Source organism: Cricetulus griseus, chromosome 3 (genome assembly GCF_003668045.3).
Source record: "Cricetulus griseus strain 17A/GY chromosome 3, alternate assembly CriGri-PICRH-1.0, whole genome shotgun sequence".
Lineage (NCBI taxonomy): Eukaryota > Metazoa > Chordata > Mammalia > Rodentia > Cricetidae > Cricetulus > Cricetulus griseus.
Window position 1 is genome coordinate 7,657,238 of NC_048596.1, and position 19,633 is coordinate 7,676,870.

The 19,633-nt window shown below is 47.9% G+C and overlaps 1 protein-coding gene across 3 annotated transcripts in view; it reads right to left on the reverse strand.

The window, feature by feature from the left end:
* Positions 1 to 3,492, reverse strand: part of Pdcd4 (programmed cell death 4) — a 31,923-nt gene extending 28,431 nt beyond the window's left edge. The window contains exon 1 of one of the 3 annotated variants that reach the window (XM_027407016.2): positions 3,358 to 3,492. The gene's annotated coding sequence lies outside the window, so the exon portion shown is untranslated. Of the gene's footprint in view, positions 1 to 2,511; positions 2,648 to 3,337 lie in introns of those variants that run through there. The other 2 variants (XM_027407018.2, XM_027407017.2) reach the window with 2 other exon arrangements.
* Positions 3,493 to 19,633: the final 16,141 nt, after the last annotated feature.

The following is a 19,633-nucleotide window of genomic DNA, read 5'->3' on the forward strand; positions in this document are numbered from 1 at the left end:
GCTGGGAACCGAACTCAGGTCCTCTGAACAAACACTATGTGCTCTTAACCCACACCCCATCTCTCCAGCCCACATCTAATACAGTCTTAAAATTAATCATTCATTCACATATAGGAACATAAGTACTGGAATAGTTCTCTAACAATAACTTAAATTTATTCAAAAATATACACAACAGTCTGGCTAATCAGGAGTATTTCACGCACTGATCTTCCACACCACAGACATCGGAAAACAGAAGCATCTGCCATTTCTACATCTTTTTAGGAGGCACTGAGGCAGGGAGTCATTTTTTAAGTAACCTTTTCTATTGTGAGATTGATTTGTAATTTATTTTTAGCATATCGGTTTTACAATCTAAAATATTCATTCTTTAAAAAAAAAAAAAGTTTTAGTAACAAATCGAAGTCAGATGTGGTAAGACAATCCACAGCCACAGCACTCCGGAGGCACAAGCAAAGACAGTCAGGGGTTTAAAGCTGACAGAGCTTAGGCATGCACAAGACCCCTTCAAGTCTATATTCTTTTTCTCCAAAAAGGGTGTTAACCTGTGAAACAAAAGTAACACCTTATGCTGAAATGAGGCCTTAATTGTTAGGTACACCAAAGCCTTACTGTACTGCTTGAGAAACACAACATGGTAAAAATCATCTCCAATTCTATTCAGAATTAACTACTGTGTGGGTCTAAATGATCACTTCCCAATGTTTTAATTTCAAACAACTTAGGATTTAGAGGAAAATGAATTTTAAGATAGATATATGGAGATTCATCTAGACCTAAGTACTTTCCATGGCTGAAAATGCCACATTCTGCTTCCTTGCAGGGCATGAGTCACATGGTATAGGAAATCTGTCACATTCGATGGGATCTGAGTTTAAAGTCATACTGTCAAGTTCTTTTTCATTCTTTACGAAATAACAGTAATAATCTTTGAGGAAATACTTTCTGCAGTTCCTACCTAATAAAGGAAAAAGATTATAAGCAATGCTTGTCAAGCCCTTTATAATTCAAAATCAATCACATCACGCCTGCATTGTTTCATACACTTCATGTATTCCTTCTGCATACAATTCAAGAGATCCGGGAGGGCAGGTGATCTGTGCAAGGAGAAACCGCAGCACACTAACAGAATCCCACCTTGTAAATGCAATGCAAGAGCTCACAGTGAACTACCACAACACAACAACAACAAAAGCTTATGACAACACAGACCACAGACAACAGTTAGCCAACTGTTACAGCACTGCTTTCCCAACGTTGTGATAAAGCACATGGGGAACCTTGGCGGATTCCATGACAGGCGAGGTTGACCATGGCGGGAGACAAACACGGCCAGGCAGACAGAACCTAGTGAGAAGTTTTATTAAAAAGGGAAAGGGGGGGGAGCAGGAGAGAAAAGAGGTAAAGAGACAGAGAGAGGACAGAAGAGAAGAGGGAGACAGGAAAAGTCCTGTCTGCCCCAGGGGAACAGCAGAAGAGAGAGAGAAAAATAGGGTAAGTGGGCGGGGTCTGTCTTTTAAAGGGGTCCTACGAACCTGTATGCAGACTATGGACTCATGGATCCCTGGACTGACCAGGGTGCATTCTGCCAGGTGACAGGGGCAGGCCAGAATAATGCCCGAGTCCTTACAACAAACACTAAAAATAATTATAATATATTGCTCTATTATTATTACATTATTACATTATTACAGTTCCTTCTTCAGACCATGACAACTGGATCAAAGAGTCAGGAACCCGTCACAACCCACAGCGGCACAACTGTTCTAAAGGACAATATGTTCCACTGTCTTCAGAGTGGCAGGCTTCCCCCCGCCCCTTTTTTTTTTACAATTTAAAAATCCTTAAAATGCTCACATCAAACTTAAGCAAAGCAAAAATAAATAAACAAAATAAATCTAAACTCTATTCGCCCCACACCACGCCATACAAAATCGTTCCCAATGAGCATGCGTACAGTTAGAAAATGTAAGGTTGAAATTAACTGTCCTCCAGTGGATTTCCTAAATACCCCATAAATTACTCTGGCATTTCTGCAAGTCAGGGTTAGAGCATATGTTAACTAGACAATTACTTTCATTCTTCCCTGGGACACAATCACCCTCTTAGCAACTTACAAGCAGCTAAAAGCGCTCTACCGCAGCAAGGCAAAAGCAATCGCTATAGAAAATAACCATGTACATTTATTTTTGCAGTCCTAACAAGTATTATTCCCTTAACATTACCACAATAGACAAACTAACCAAATTATAATTCGAAGACGCCACTATGTGTGTGTGTGTGTGTGTATGAGAGAGAGAGAGAGAGAGGGGGGGGGGCAAGCATATTATGGCTATAAATGCCAATACAGGCATATATGAATATATGCCCAGACATGCCTTTTAAAAAGGACTGCGGGCTTTCGCAAAGCCTCCAATTCTTAAACCGCGGGGAATGCCAGCACTGTGAAGCTACCCAGAATGTTTTCCACGCAGCATCCTGCAGACAGGCCTCACGCCCGCCACTCACCCCGACCAGTAGCTGCGTTTGGACGACAGCCCACAGGAGGCTACAGCGGCTGGCTACCGAGCCAGCGCCCCGGAGGGCGCGGGGGAGACGTGGGGAGTCCTCGGCCTGCAGGCTCGGGCATCTGGGGAGCGGGGCCCCCTCTGTGCACACCGCAGCCCCGCACAGACCCAGGCAGCAGGCGCAGCACGCGTTCGCAGAAAGGGGGCTCCCTTCTCGGCTTTGTTTTCTCTAGCTTGTCTTGTGGTTATTTTGCCTTTCGGGGGCCCAGTGCAGCAGGGACGGCCAGGGGGAGCTGGCGCCGGGCCCGGCGGAGCCCGCAGTGGCAGCGGCGTTCCCGCACGACTCCTCCCGCCCTCCCCCGACCTCCGTGTGGCCCACTCGCCTCCCCTACCGCCCCGGCCCGGCCCCCACGTCCAACTGCATCGGGACGGGCACCCGAGGGCTCCTCGCCTCGGGGCCGCGAGCGCCCGCGCGCCCAGCCGCCGGGGTAGGGCAGGGGCGACGGCGGAGGAGGGGGCGGGCCCGCGCGCTGCAGCGCCCCGGCCCGGCCCGGCCCCGGAGACCGAGCCCCGGCGGCTCCCCGCAGCCGCTGGCGTTGGGCGAGCGCGGCCGGGCCCGAGGGCTTCGAGGCGGCTGCAGACCCGGGCCCGCCGCCCCGGCCGCTTGCCCGCCGCCCGCCGCCGCTCGCCCCACCGCCCGCCGCGCGCGTCCAGGCCTCCACGCCCCCTCCCCCTCCCAACGTGCGGCCGCCTCCGCGGACCCCGGGCGGCCCGGAGGGAGGAGGACGCGGCAGCCCGAGCGTGCGAGCCGCGCCCACCGTACTGACCCCGTCCGGCCGCCGCTCACCGCCGACGCCGCCGCTCGCCCGGGTCCCCGGTCCACCTGGCCCCGACCCCGCTGCTCAGCCTCCGCCGCAGCCGCCTCGGAGCGCCTCTGGCCCCGCTCGCTCTGTTTGTTTTTGTTTTGTTCTACCCAGTAACACGGGGGCGACGGCGTGGCGGCGATTGGCCGAGAGGGGGAGGCCCGGCAGCCAATCGTGGCGGCGGGGCTGCAGCGGAGGCGGAGACGGAGGGAAGTGAAACGTGGAAAGTTGGGGCGGGGCGCAGGGGGTGGGGGGTGGAGCGCCGACGGCCGGCGCATGCGCACCGGGCTCCGGAGCCGCTCAGCGGGCAGTCGGGGGCGGGGCCGCTGGGGAGAGCGAGCCGGAGTGGGGGCTGGGATGCGGCTCGGGCACCCGGCTCGCCTGTGCTCTCCACGGGGCGTCGGCAGGCTCAGCCCACCCAAGAGCTGTGGGTTCCCCTCCGTTTCTGGGCGTGCAGGAAAGCCGACCTCTGCTTCTGCCCCCGGCCCTGGCTCTCACGCGTGGCTCCAGCCCGCGTGTCCACGTGCTCGGAAGTTTCTCGCAGTACAGGCCCGAGCACTCTAAATTAGAGATTAAAAAAAAAAAAAAAAAGTCGTTCCCGTTTGCCAGATCAGAGAGATTCGAAAGTTGAAGTCCCTTTTGCTCAGCGGCCAGGCCACTGTGGTCCTTGCATTCTGGATTTCAAGGCTGGGTTTCTCAACCATGGCTACAGTTTGCCGTATTGAAACAGCCTTCTAGAGCTGTCTTGTGTGACTTTTCCCTCGGGCTGTCATCTCTGGCTCTTCTAGCCCTCGTGTTGTCTGGGGCATCATCTCCAGAGATGGTGTGCAGTATCCTGTGCCCCTGATAAAGCACTGACCTGCGTTCTCTGCCCATGTTTACCTATAGTCTGAATGGCAATACCAGAAAGATGCCTTGGTCTTTTCGGAACTGAACTGCCTCCCCGCTCAGTAGTGACCCCCATCCCCTAACTTAGGCCCAATGTCCAGTCTCCTGCCTGGACAGTGTTACCTAATGCTATCACACAGACAGACAGACACACAGACACACACACACACACACACAGACACACACAGTGTTACCTAATGCTACCACACAGACACACAGACACACAGACACACACACACACACACACACACACACACACACACACACACACACACACACACGCTCCATCGCAAGCACCCCAATGCCTCTCTGAGGTGCCGCCTTCTCAGACATCTTACAACCCACAGCATGACTTACAGGCTCTGAGGCCATGTCTCCACACCCTTCCGAGTCCATGGATACCCCTTGGACAGTTCTCTGGAACCCACTTGGACAGCTCTCTGATCCACATCCTCCCTTGGGTCCTGTCAGGTCTTTGTATCATGTCATCTTGAAATGCCTGGTACATCCTACTCATGTCTCTTGGCCTCCCTCAGTCTTTATCAAGCCTCGTGCCAATATGATCCATTTTCTGAAACCTGATTTCTCTGAGTGTTGGCCTGTTGTACCTCTGGAGGCACTGATTGAGTTCTACCTGGCATTATTTTATCCAAGTCCTGGTCCTGACTTGTCTCCCTAAGAACATGGCCTTGTTGGACACCAGATCTATCTCTGGCTCACCTTTGTATTGTGTGCTTATGAAGCCGTTTTGTAGATTTATTAACCCATGCAATAAATGCTCCTTATATGAGTTCACAGAGAATCCCAGTCCTTGGTAGTGATCATCAGCTCTTGGTCAAGGACTTCCTCACATGGCCAGCATCTGAATTAGCCTCATGAGTCATGGTCATTATTTATAATCAGAGCTTCCTAGCCACTCAATTTTGTGGCTTTTTAAACTATCTGCAGCTGTCTCCTTTCTCTCCCCTAATCGGTGTGTGTTGGCTTCTTTCTTACCCATCCCTCTCTTGACCTTAGTTCTTGACCCTTTCTTGCTCCCAACCTGCCACCAGCTACAGACTACTGCTAATTTCTCCCCTTTACTCCCTTGTTTAGCACACGGTATAGCCAGGCTCTATAGGGCAAATATCCCAAAACCTCTGAAATAAGAGTATAATATAATCCCCATTTTTAAAGAGCACCTTGGGCCTCTGAAACAGTGTCTGTTAGCAAATGTGCCCTAGCAGAGGATCTAACAGAGAATAAAATATTTGTGTTATCAAATCTGCTCTGGCAAATGGGGCCTAATAGAGCAAAAAATACTCACATCCTTTTTGCTCCCCATCTCAAGCCTCACTCCAAAATCTGAAATCCCAAAACCCACCTTAGTGTGTGGCTGACCAGCTTGGGCAAGATAGGAACGGCGTTATAGTCCCAGGTCCCTGCTATCAATAACAACCCCACTTCCTTCTCAAGCCTTCTGCTTCTTCACCAGTAAAATTCAGAAGGTATTTTCAGAAGCATGTGGATTTTGCAATATTTTATTAAGTATCCTGAAAAAAAAAAAAAAAAACAGTGAGGGAGAAACCGTTTCATAGCCACGTCTTGGAAAGAATGAGTCATGAAAAGGTTAAACTTTCCTTTACTACTGACTCTTAGCATCTTTGGTGGGCAGCCCAAGAAACTTAACAATTATTTATCTGAACACAGAACTCTTATGCTTTAGGATATCCCAGAATATGTTGCAAAAAAAAAAAAAATCTTGGGAATATAGATGATAGGCCCTGGAACCAACGTTGCTTCTATCCCAGCTGCTCCCTGCTCACCTGTGCCTCTGTAGCCAAGGGCTTTAAAAGAATCAAAATTAGAGAATAAATTAGAAATGGAAAAATAACCAAGTGCCAAGAATTCTTGCCTAGCAAGCCAATCTACAAGTATTTATTGGCTGCCTATTCTGTGAAAAGCACCTAACTAACCCTTCTATTCTTGGAAAAAGGCATTTTTCTCTCTCAGGACAGCTGGCACCTGAAGCCTAGGAGTCCCTGGGATTCCTGGCCACCATTTGTATTTTCATCTCACATTGTAAACTCTCGTAGACTTTTTGTTACTTAAAGCCCTTTGCCTATTGGCTCAACATTAGTTTTGCTGTCAGATATGAGGTTCCCTTCCTCTTCACTCATTCATTCCAGAATGATAGAACTGTAACTTCCATTTCCTTTCATAACAATTCATTCCAGGAAAGAAAAGACCAACAATAACCTAGGACAAGCCACCTGCTCAGAAGTGACAGTAGACTCTGCTGTGTGATCAGATAGGCATATGTATCCCAGTTTCCCTCGGGTTTCAGCACTGTTAAGATGCACAGAGAAGATGGGTGGGGCATGTTGGGGTTTGTGAGAAGAAGGGTAATAGAGTTTCTAAGTTTTGCTTTTAAGTTATTGACTTTGTTCCTAACTGCATTGCTCTGGGCATTTCAACTTCTCTTCCCCCAGATCAATATAATGCTCCAATGTTCTGCACTGTAAAAGAAGGAATTATTGACACCAGGAGGTCTCAATTCATTCAAGTTCTCACACTTTGAGACACTATGCAATGAACTTAGGTAACACCACAGGAGTCCTGGGAATGAAAAACAAGAGATGACAGAATTTTCCTCTAATGTCTAAAAAGATTCAGTGAGGTGTAGGTAAAAATTGTCACACTCTATCTAGGGGCTGTCTCTAGATGCAAGGCTTTGATAATATAACTCCCCTCCATCCCAAAGGCAAGAGTTGATGGCAGAAGCCAGGTATGGTAGCCATACATGCAACTCCAACATTTAGCCAGAGAGAGGCAAGAGGACTACCATGAGTCCAAGTCCAGCCTGGGCAACAGTATGAAGCCATTCCCTAAACAAGCAAAGAAGAGAGAAAGGGTTGGTGTTAGGCTTGGCATGCTACGGGTTCATATGAGTAAACATGCACAGGTGACAGGCCAAACCCCTAAACATCTGCAGGTGGCTGTGCGGCTCTTCAGGGCTGGTTCACACTTTGGACAAAGCCACACTGGAGATCGGAGGGCTCTGACTTCTTAGCACTGCTCAAGCCCTTGCATGAAACTCAGAAGCAGCCCTCTTTCTGGGGAGTGAGAGCAGGTCTAGTCCACTTCCTTCCAAAGAACTTGCAAATGAGATTGTCATTTGCATCGGCTTCATTTACCTGCACTTACCAGTCTTGGTCTCCTTTTGTAGAGGCCAAGATTTTAGGAATTTCCACAAGAGGCCATGTCTCCTTTAGTACAAATAGTGAAAGGCTTGAAATATGGCCTGAAGAGGAAGCCACAAAAAGAATCGCAGTGATGACAGCTGATGTTTGCATTGTTTTAAGGTTTCCTGTGCACTTTTATGTACACTTTCACCACCCCCAGTGATGGGGATAAGACTCTCCGTGCTTCAGAGGCAGTAGAAATGAAGCTTAAGCAGGTCACTAGTAATCGTGGGACTTTTACGTTTAAAGCAAATTCGGTAATTCCCTACCTCTGCCCTTTCATTTGAAAGGAGAGAAACAGATCCAGAGAAATTGGATGAGCTGCCCAACCATTGTAACTAGTCAGAATCGAAGCCAGAGGAGAAAATAGGGTTTCAGTGCACGGATCAGGTAGACAGGAAGACTCCAGACGTCTGGAAGCCAGGCTGGACTAGATTCTTTCTATAGATCAGTCCTGAATCTTTTAAGTGAACGTGCCTTCCGCTATCGGGTGCCTCCATTTCATTTAAATGTACTGGAAATAAAGATACCCGATGGAGCTGGGCGGTGGTGGTGCACGCCTCTAGTCCCAGCACTCGGGAGGCAGAGGCAGGAGGATCTCTGTGAGTTCGAGACCAGCCTGGTCTACAAGAGCTAGTTCCAGGACAGCCTCCAAAGCCACAGAGAAATCCTGTGTTGAAACCCGTCCCCCTACGCCCCCAAAAAAGATGCAGGATGGAGTAGGATAGAGGGGATATGCAGTCATGATTGTAAAATGCTTCATCAATGAGAATCTCATTCCTGGAATGAAGATCACGGCGTGATCAGAAGCACAGCACAAGTACGGTGTGCACAAGTAGACAACGTAGCGTCCTACCACAGCATGAGCCAAGCAGCACTGAGTGACGAGCAAGGCTTCACTACACTATTTCAACCCTAAGAGGCTTTTGTGGGGTCAACAACCTCAACTAGGGATGAGGAACTCCAGAAAAGAAAAGAAAACACATTTCCTTTAGAAATAAAATAAAAAAATAAATTTTACCATATCTCCTACACCCATACCTGCCCTGACTGCCAAGCCTGTGAAAATCCAGCTCCTCAGTCTTTTGCAAGAAGTGGTCATAGAGCTCTCCTCCCCTCCCCCTTCATTCCCCCCACCCCTGCACTTTCCTGAGCTCACCATCCCTGCTCCACCCTACACTAGTTACTGGTATTGGGTTCCTCTCGTGGCATTGGGGGGGGTGCTTTATTTGCGTTCTTCTGGAACACTGGGTTCTTGGCTAGGCTTCATGTCTCCGAATTAACCCTCTCTTCTCTCCGTTGAGTGAGTGCACCTCCTCATCTCCTGGTCCACACAGCTTTTGCTTGCCTCCCAAATACCAGACATGAGCCTAGTGGTGTCAAGACAGCCTGGGATAGAAGTAAGAGATTCTTTTCCTGGTAGAAAATAAAGAGTAATGAATGACCTGGAGTTGTCGTGAGAAGAACCAACTCTACTAGGAAATGCAGAGAAGGCCAGAAAAGGGATGCTGGGTAGACTCAAGAGAAAGAGTGGTATACCAAAGAATTGATTAATGAACAGAATTAATCAGACTTCTGGTGATTTGGAACAGAAAAAAATAAAATTAGTGACAAATAATAGAATGGAGAAAGCAAAAAGCAAAAACAAAACCGATATTTGAAGTGTGTGTGTGTGTGTGTGTGTGTGTGTGTGTGTGTGTGTGTAGTGTTACATATGTGTAGACATACATATAGAAGCTAGAGAGCAACCTCAGGTATTATCCTCAAGAATATCTTCCACACCCTTTGACACAAAGTCTTTCACTGGGCTTTTGCTCACCAATTAGATGGCAGGCAGCAAGCCCCAAGTGTCCTCCTTTCTCCACTCCCCAGTACTGGGAGTACCAGCCCCCATCATCATGCCTGGCTTTGCACGTGGGTGCTCCAGAGAGAACTGGGATACTCAAGATAGCAAAGCAAGCTCTTCCCTGACTGAACCACCCCCAGCCCCTAGATATTAGTCTGTTCAGACTAATTGAACATTCAGAAGTCAGCTCCATTGAAGATCAGAAACAGTAGAAGGGTGTGGCAGATGGCCTAGTGAGGACAGTTCACCCAGACTGCAAGAGAACAGACCAAAATTAAGTCCAAAAGGAAGGGTGCAGTCTGGCTCCAGGCAAGTGCAGAAACAGCCAGTGACCGTCCTACTACCTGCTGCTGCCTGCCCTCTCCCACGTGATCCTTTGTTTGTGCCTCCCATTTGCAACACACACACACACACACACACACACACACACACACACACACACACACACACCTTTTTCCTCTTTCCCCAAATCTAGGAGGACCACTTGCAAATAGGAAAACTAGGCCTGGCATTTTTAAACCACACCTCCAGGAAACCCCAGACTCTGCAACTGAGCATAGCCAGGGACATAGCTGGCAGTCCTTCAGCACAATAGACAAAGCTGCTCTCCAAACAGGACCTGGCAGGCAACAAGCAACCCTCTGGGAACTAAGACTGCAAAGGGAAGAAAAATAACTACAGAGGGGACAATATCCTTATCAGTGTGTGTGTGTGTGTGTGTCTGTGTGTGAGTGTGTGTATGTGTGTGTTGCTTTAGATAGTTCTCTTTGAAGACAGGTAATCTAGGTCAATGATTTATTGATGGGCTTCAAAGGGTGTAAAAAGATCCTAAAATGTACACAGGTTTTATGGTGAATATGCATTTGATGCCACAGCTGCCTGGTAGTATGTATCAAAAGATAGCAAAAGAACCATGTCACCAAAAAAAAAAAAAAAGAAAAAAGAAAAAAAAGAAAAAATCCAGTTTTGGGAGACAGTGTAGCATTTGGTTCCATGTTGAGAATGCGTATTCAGCCAGGATGTGCCATCATGCTGTCCTTTCCTCTGTAGGTCAAACCAGGTGACTTTCCCAGGAAAGCAGCTGCACCTACATCGAATACTTTACAAGGCTGATTAACTGATCAGTGAGTGACTCAGGGACAGCAGAGAGGTTTCCGGCCCCTTAAATCCTGATCTATTGCCCCACCTCTGTGTGACCTCACATTCTTGTGACTGTTAGGTAAATTTCTTTGGAATGTACAAACAAACCCCTCGCTCACTGGCCACCAAGCCAAAGCTGAGAATGTCATCAGAGACCATAGCATGGAAGACCTGAAGCAGTGGCCTCCCTGCTTCCCGGTGACCTGCTTACCTGAGCTACTCCCGATGTGTTTGAAAAGTATTTTAATTTAGGACTTTTGTCCTGGCACTATAAAAACTTCACGGAGCTGTTACCATGTTAAAATGTATTTACAGTAACCTCAATTTGTGTCCTCAGGTCATGGTCACATTTGGCTCCAGAATAAATTATCTCTTGTTTTAAAAATTGACTTCTAGGACAACAGTGGAAATGCCACCTTAGGACTCCCTCATAGTTATTCTAGTTATGTATGGCAGCTACCTGCCCCTGTGTCAATATGCCAGCAATGCAAGTTGAATCTCCAAAAGTGTCCTAAACAGAAGGCACAGCCACATCACTCATGCATCTATTGTTAAAAGTCCATGAAGTTATCGGGAGGGAAGCATCATTTGACTCCTTGGGAAATGTGCCCTGTGGATGTCCTACCGTACAAAGGCGCTGGGATGCAGTTGGCTTTGGAAAAGTGTGATGAGGAAGCTGGTGTGGCTTTCCATAACCCAATGTTGGGTGACCTTTCTTGATCCTGGCACTCTTTTGTGCACATTTCCTATTGATAGCTTTCAGAACACACTCTGGGAAACACAGATTCAAAAGAACGGAATCTGGTGGGGTTCCCAGGTCCACTTCGGAGGCTCCTTCCTTGCACATACGGCCTTAGGTCTCCGTCCACGTGCTCTTTTCTTTATACTTACTTCTATCTTTAAAGATGTGAGTGTTTGTATGTTTCTCTGTGTGTACACGCACATGTGTAGAGTGCCTATAAAGACAGAAAATAGCATGGGACTCCCCTGGAGCTAGAGTTAGAGGTGGTTGTGAGCCTCCTGATGTGGGGGCTAAGGTCCAAACTTAGATCTTTTGGAAGACCAGGATGCATTGCTACCCATGGAGCCATCTCTCCAGTCCTCCCAAATCACCTCTGGGTTGGCAGATGTTGTAAGATTCTGCGCTAGCCAGCCCTTGTTCATAGTGATACACATTTGCAACCAGGGGGTTTGATGGCAGTTTTTGTCTATAAGCCATCTTCTCCTAAGCACCCCTTAGAGCAGTGGTTTTTTTTTAACCTGTGGGTCATGACCCCTTTGGGGTTGACTGACCTAAGACCACCGGAAAACACAGATATTTACATTACAATTCATAACAGTAGCAAAATTACAACTATGTAGCATCAACTAGATAATGTCGTGGTTGGGATCACCACGACATGAGGAACTGCATTAAAGGGTCGAAGAATTAGGAAGGTCTGGAACCACTGCTTTAGAGTGTCTGGGAAGATGGCTTCTTTATGAAGAAGACCAGGGTTGGATTTTCAGCACCCACAAGGCACCTCACAACTGTCCATAACCCCAGTTCCCAAGGTTCCCACTCCCTCTCCTGACTTCCTTAGACACCAGGCACACAGCTGGAGCGCATTCCTACACACAGGCAAAACACTCATACACGTTAGAAACAGATCTGAAGAACCCTCTAGAGATACAAGGCAGGGGTTGAGGCACCAGAACGGAGAGGAACCAACACTGCAAAGCTGTGTCAGCTTCATCCGTGGTGGTAAATACCTGTGCTCAAAGCCATAGACCGAAAGGTGACTGGCGGGCCGGCCCGTGGCCACAGACATTGATGGAGCTGGTTTCTCTGAAACTATACCAACTGCTTGGAAATCAAAGTGTCACCAAGCATGATCCCATGACCTTAACAGACAAATGCCATTTTCTCCAAAGGATCAGTTGTTCCCACAAATATCATTGCCCTGCAGAAGAAGCTCCTATCTCAGCCAGAGTGCTGACTCTAGCTCTCTTTCAAAGATGTCTGAGTCAGTAGCTGTGGCTTTCCCACAGAATACTAGAGGCCTGGGAATACTTTTAAGCACCGCCTGTAAAATGTCTCCAGCTCTTACACAATCGGTAGGGAAGTAGCCTCGGGTAGTGCATTAAGACTCTGTTTTCCTTCTGAATCCTGAGCCCGGGAAGCCTTATAAAATTTCTGCATGCAGAGAGCAGAGGGAGGGCCTGTTTGAAAGGAGAGGCTGCAGGCCCAGCAGGAGCAGGGCCAGCAACAAGCTAGAACGTGTTCCATGGAAGAGTTCCTTCCCAGACACAGTGGTGGCGATTTATGTGACCTGGTGTCCAGGGAGGGCCACATGTCCAGGCAGGCTGTGCTAGGCACTGCTCCCACCTCACACAAGAAACTTTGGGGGTGGGGATAGGGGTTGACACAGGGTTTCTCCGTGCAGCCCTGGCTGTCCTGGAACTCACTCTGTAGACCTGGCTGGCCTCAAATTCAGAGAGCTGCCCGCCTCTGCCTCCCAAGTGCTGGAACTAAAGGTGTGCACCACCAAGGCTTGGCAAAAGAAACCTTTTAAAAGCACGCATCTTCTCTTCTCTTGGCTCCTTAACCTCATGAAATCTAACCAGATCACTTCCCGGATGAACTTTGTTCAACAAATAAAATATTCACTTTGAGTCGGTTAACTCACACCCACTGGCCCTCGTCTCCTCCCCGGAAAACAGAGATAATCACGGCACCTTTCCCACTAGGGCTACTCAAATTAAATGAAATAATATTTGTAAAGTTCTTAGTGGGAGGACTGACATTTTGTAGCACCTAGAAATTAATGATGCTTGCTTGCTGTCAGTCTCCTGGAATCCTGACTGAGCCTTTAGAGTTGAATAGTTTTCCCCTGGCTAAGTCAGGGAGGAGAGGGTCCTCCACTCCCATCTCCTGCTGTATAGCCTCCTGCTGACCTCGGGGCTCAGCTTCTCGGGTGCACATTGATTCCCCCCATTGAGATTGTGGACTTCTTAGAGACCTAACCTCGGTGCTTATAGGTGTCTGCCAACAAATGTTTGGTAAAAGGGTAAAGCAACTAATAAAATCTCTATTTTCTGTGCAAGAGTCTATCTCGGGGTGTCCTGAGGGTTTCACTTCCTGGTTTGGCTCAGTGCATCCCTGTCATTTGCTGGGCCTGCAGAGAGCTGTTAAGAAAAAAAAAAAAGAAAAGAAAACAACAACAACAAAAATAAAAATATGGCAAGCAGCCTCCAGGGCTTGCCACTGAAGCCTTCCCATGCTCTGAACATGCAAAGAGAGTAACTGGGGAGATCTGTCCTCTCTCACCCCCACCCAGGAATGGCAGGAAGCTGGAGCTGTCCAGGCCTCCAGCCACACTGGATCCCAGGCATTATGATCAAGTTGACACACCCCGTCAGCCAGGGTAGAGGCAGAATTGAAATGCCGTGGCTCAGCCCAGAGGCCAGCCTTCTTCCAACCATCGAGCCAGCACCACTTCGGGTGAGGCCTGCCTGCCTCAGAGGAAGAGCTGGCAAAAATAAAGCTAGGGTGGTGACAAGCTGCACAGGAAGTGGCGGGCCTGGAAGCCAGAAGAGAGAGAAGGTGGTTATTTAGGGGACTCGCCACAAGAAAAGCTCACCGAAGAGCAGATGCAGAGCAAAACCTGAAGTCCGCTTGCATTCGGGAGCTCCTTCATCCAGAGACTGAGCCTGACATGCTGCCGGTGTCAGTCAGGTTTGCATTCGGGAGCTCCTTCATCCAGAGACTGAGCCTGACATGCTGCCGGTGTCAGTCAGGTCTAGGTGCACGGTCACCTCTGCCAGAAAATGGGATGAACACAGACAAGGGGGCCCACTGAGACTCACTTTCCTCATCTGGGAGCACTGAGAGAAATGCCAAAAAAAAGAAATGCATATGCCAAAAGTAAAAGTTTACATAATAAACACTTTCTTCATTATTGAGCATTGAATGTAGAAAAAACCCAAGGTCTCTACAATCTTATTATAGGCATAACACTCCAGGCACACACACACACACACACACACACACACACACACACACACACACACACACACACACACACACACACACTTGAGCACACTTATGAAGCAACAACTCTACAGTTCTTCCGTTGGCTGTTCGTTCCCTAACTAGGAACAGATTGCCTTCCACTCAACTGCTTCTGGACCAGAGTTCCTCTAAATGTGGGTCGAGTCATGATGATTTTGTCCCCTTGTTTTCAGTCCCTAGTCAATCGGTACTATTATGTGGGTATTCTGTGCAGCACTGGTCTTTTCATCGGGTCATAAATCTAGGGACCGGGGACACTTACAAAACTTCATTGGGACTCTGCCACTTATTGACTCCTGCATGCCCAGCACACTACACAGTGTTAATGTGTCCTCACCAAACCCAGAAGAACAAGAACGCTGCTATTTGCTGCCTTTTACAGCAGATAAAGGAACTGAGGCTAGAAGGTTAAACGCTTGCCTCTCCCCACCCAAGCAGTAACAAGCAGGGCTAGGATCTAAGCCATCTGTCAACACTGAGTTTTCTACTGTCTTCTGCAGTCTCGTGACAAGTCCAGTTCACACCCTCAAGGAATGCCTTATCCCTTGCCCTGAATACAGCCCAGACCATTTTTCTTCCATGTTTCCACTTAGGCTTTGCTTGGCCCAAGCTCCCCACTTTGCTCTCTTGAAGCAAGAAGTTCACTGGCAGAGAAGGCTAGTGGCCACCACTTCCCCTGCCCCTAGCAGCATGGCCAACACAAACCCTTCACTGGAGAACACCACGCCCTGCAGACAAAGGCTCTGTGTGATGTTCGGTTACCTGCCCACTGGGTCGTCTGTGAAAAGGCCCAGCTGGGGTAGCTGGGCTGCCAGGGTTCTGACACGCAGAGTTCATAAACAGCTTCTCCAGCCATAGAGCTGGCAGTGAACTGCAGCCAGCTGCTGCTGTCTGGGTGCCTAGACCCTCCCAGGCCTGGCCAGCCAGAGCCCTTTTTCTGGGAAAACAGCAAAGCAGCTGGACCTTTGAGTATGGGGCTATGGGCTCCTTCGTGGGAGGAAAAAAAAATGGGCTTCTGTGTCATGGAGAGCCTCATTTAAATCCTGAATTTCTACCTGACTTCAGAAAAATGGCTTCTCCTGGCCAAATCTCAGCTCCCTCCGCAATAAACAAAGGGGGGACCACACTGACTAGCCATTGTCCAGCCATGGCTTTCTAACTTGGAGGAATTGAGGCACACGACACGGAGTTCTCTCTCTGCACTGTCCTCTGGGCAGGCTAGAGTGGATGTGTTCTTCCTGCAATGGAGAATTTGGATGCCTGGCTGCACCTTCTAAGGACGAACTCGACCCTGTGGCTACATTCCTGGTTTGCTTCAAATAACTTCCCCGAGCATCCCACAATGTACACCATATTAAGGCTTCCATGTAGGAAGATAAGCAGAGGCCCTGCCCTTAAGGAACACACAGATAAGACCAGCAGGAATGATACGGCCTACAAAAATAAGTATCATGTGTGGTTAGGAGTGATAAGTGCATTAGAAGGGGACAGATCAAAGCCAAGGGAGGGTGAGAGCAGTGAGGGTGACTAGCGGGGGAGGGAGGGAAAGCCAAGGCTAATCTCATGATCTTGAGAGAGAGTTTGGACATGAGCGAACCAATGGTTAGCAGCAGCTCAGGGCCGGGGCAGTTGGAGCAGGGTAGAACCTCTTGTTTAAAAAAAAAAAAATTCCCAATGGGTCTTTGTTCCCTGAATGAAGTAGTTTAGGAATCTAAACACAACACTGTGCAGCAGCCTAAGACTGCTGCTTGATGCCGGCCAGCTCTATTGCCCTGTAACCATTTTCCTCTCTGCCCTCCCAGCCGCCATCTCTCTGCGTGAGGGACACAAAAGTGAGGCACATTGGGGCTAGAGACAGGCAGCTCAGGCACACAGACCTCTTAGCAGACACACTCCCATGGGGCCTTTGCTGCTCTAGCAGCTTGTCTTGCTTGGGCCAGCTCTCAGCCTTTGGGGACAGGATTTGTCAGAGCGAAGCAGCTGGCTTAGGTTGTATGGGGTGTGTGTGTGTGTGTGTGTGTGTGTGTGTGTGTGTGTGTGTGTTGTCTGTCTGTCTGTCTGTCTGTGTCTGTGTGTGTGTTTGTGTGTGTGTGTGTCTGTCTGTCTGTTGTCTGTCTGTCTGTCTGTGTGTCTGTGTATCTGTGTGTCTGTGTGTATGTGTGTGTGTGTGTGTGTGTGTGTGTGTGTGTGTGTGTGTGTGTGTGTGTGAGAGAGAGTGTGTGTGTGTTGGGGACTAGGTGTTCTGCAGCTGGTTGCCATCTGGGTTTGAATCATGCAGCCCTCCCTCAGCATGTCTCTATCTGGAGAAGATAAGCTTCAACAGTTCCCTGCAGGTCCCAGCTGCAACAAACCAGTGCTCAGGAGGTAAACACAGCTATTTGAAAAACTAATTCCTGATGGTACAGAATCCTGTCCATCAGCGGAAGGGGTCCAGGAGCATCATGGAGCTTGTTAAGCCTCCTAGAGAGAAAGGGTCTACATCTGACCCATGGCACTGGGAAAAAAGCCAGGAGGGGTTCTCCAGCCAAGCACAGTGTTGAGGAAGACGCTAGTGATTTGGAGCTTTACCAATCACTCACATGCCTTGCGTTCTTATCCAGGTCATGTCTCATTGGCATCCATTCTTTCAGCTGTAAAGTAGCAATATTTCATCAATGTGGAAATCAGGAAGAAAATCCCCTCCCTAAAGAGCTGCCAATAAGCAAGAGAGATCACTTCAGTCTTTACTCAGAGAAAGTTCCATTAGGCTTGCTCCCAGAGGCCATACTTTATTGTGTACATATTGACAACAGTGTTGGTTTTCAGGCTTCCAATCACGGGTGACATGCGATTATTAGCATGAGTTTGGCTGATAGAGATAAACATGCTGATTATTGATAGAAATGCTAAAAGGCAAAGAAGAAGAAAACAGACTGTAGAGAATAAGGCAGAACCTTAAATGCTACAGGACCAGATATTCCTGGGACAGACAGGTTTGTCCGTGTCAGTCACTTGGGCAATCCTAGTAAAATGATTGTTATAAGGGTTCTTAGGACATTTCAGATGGTGGCCCTGAAGAGTTTTAACAAGGCAATGCTTTACAGAATGCAATTTTAGGAAACAAATTATCTTCAAATATTTCCAGTTTTCAAAGTTTGAGTGTTTAAAGGGGACACTCTCCAAAGTGTTAGATGGGAGAAAGATCTAGGTCCCTGCTGCAGTGCTCTGGACACAGCTATGTCAGCTGACTGCACATCAGCTGTGGCCCAAGGGTCTTGTAAAAAATCAGAGACAGAAAAGTCACTCTATGTCAGTTGACTGCATATCAAATGTGGCCCAGGGATCAGGTAAAAAGTCAGAGACAGAGAAGTTATTCAAAGGGTATAAAGGCAATCCAAGCCAACCACTGGGGCAACAATAGGCAATCGTATTTGTCCAAACTGTTTTTGCAAACAGGTAGGACAATCCAAAAGTATACTCACTCATCAGATGGCCCAGAGTGCAAACTTGTTTGCCCTTTACTCATGTTTTTAGAGGGTGAATTTCCTCCCAGCACATGTGGTTTACCCACTATGGGAGGAACAGGGGGCAGATCAGGAAATAAGATTTGTGGCCAGACTAAACACCTAAGTTCAGTGAGTTGATCTGCTGTCATTACATCTTTGTGAACCTGTGTGGTTTTAGAGACATGGAACCAACCGAGCATGTACTTCTGCTGTGTATCAAGCCCAGTGTTGAGAACAAAGAGCACCGAGTGGCCCGGGGCTGTCCCAGAGAACCTGCCTAGGCCAACAGGAGGTCCTGGGCATAAAAGCTCTCACATGACGCCTTTCTCTAAATATATTGCAGCATACAGATAAAGGCAGTTTATGTAGAACAACACAAAATGCAAACAAAAAGAGAAAAATTAGAAATATCTGCAATGCCATCATAAATAACCAGTTAGCACTTATATTAATAACCACCATTAGCAAGCTGTCATATCACTCATGTAAATGAGTGCATTAGTGAGATCATAGTCTGCCTTTAAAAAAAAACTAAAAAATGAAAATTAAAAAAAAATCTCCCATTAGGGCTGCAAAGTGCCACACCTTCAAGGCAAGATACAGAATTTGTGATCACGTACTCGGAGCAGCTGCCCTGGGCTTGTGAAAAGATGAACCTATCAATAGACTAGAGTCAGGGGAGGAGGCTGTGCAGGAGGTCCCACCTCCCACTGTTGAGCTTTTGCAACTGAGGGATTCAGGGAGAAGGAAGACCATTGCCTTCAGCTGTGTAGCCACCGAGGACACCACCAGGCCCTATTGCATAGTTCCAATCCAGTGGGTGACAAAACAAAACCAGAGGTCATGAGCCTGGGGGACTATTAAGAGAAGGGCAACTAGTCTGGTCCCTTGTGGTCTCCAGGTTTTGAGTTAGAAAACCTCACCTAAACTGGGGAACATTTTCTTAAGGGAAACGTGGCACTGATGGATCAGTGGGGTGCCTCAGTGGCCACCCTAGTGTCTGCATGGAATTCTGAGGCTCTTCTAACAGGAAGAGGCTGGAGAAGAACAAGTACTTAATAGGGATGGATGAAGAAGAGAGAGGGTATGGGGGATAAAATAATAACACACTATGTATATGTGTGAAGTCATCAAATAACAAAATCAATTAAGAAACCTCCTCGATAATGCACCAAGAAGGTGAGAGAAGAAACTCTCTCCCTATAAAACTATGACTATGTGGGCAACTTAAATCTTTCATGTAGTCCCAAATACAAACTCCTGTGTGCTGAAGGCCTGAAATAAATAAATGAAGCCATAAAAATATTGTAAGGAAACTAATTGTACAATGTGAGGATGAGGACGCTGCTTAAGCAAGACAGGAAACTCAGAAGCAGATCTGAACACGGGGACAATTTTCACTCCTGCATGATGAAAGATAGGGCAGATAAGCTAGAAAACAAGGGCCAGCCTTGGGTGAAATATTATTAGCTTTCATCAGGAGACGGAGGATTAATATTTCTCATCAAGCACAGACCTCTGATACTCACCACCTTCTGACCCTGACTCCCACCTACTCCTGAGTGCTTCAGAACACTGTGCTTCTCTCTCTCTCTCTCTCTCTCTCTCTCTCTCTCTCTCTCT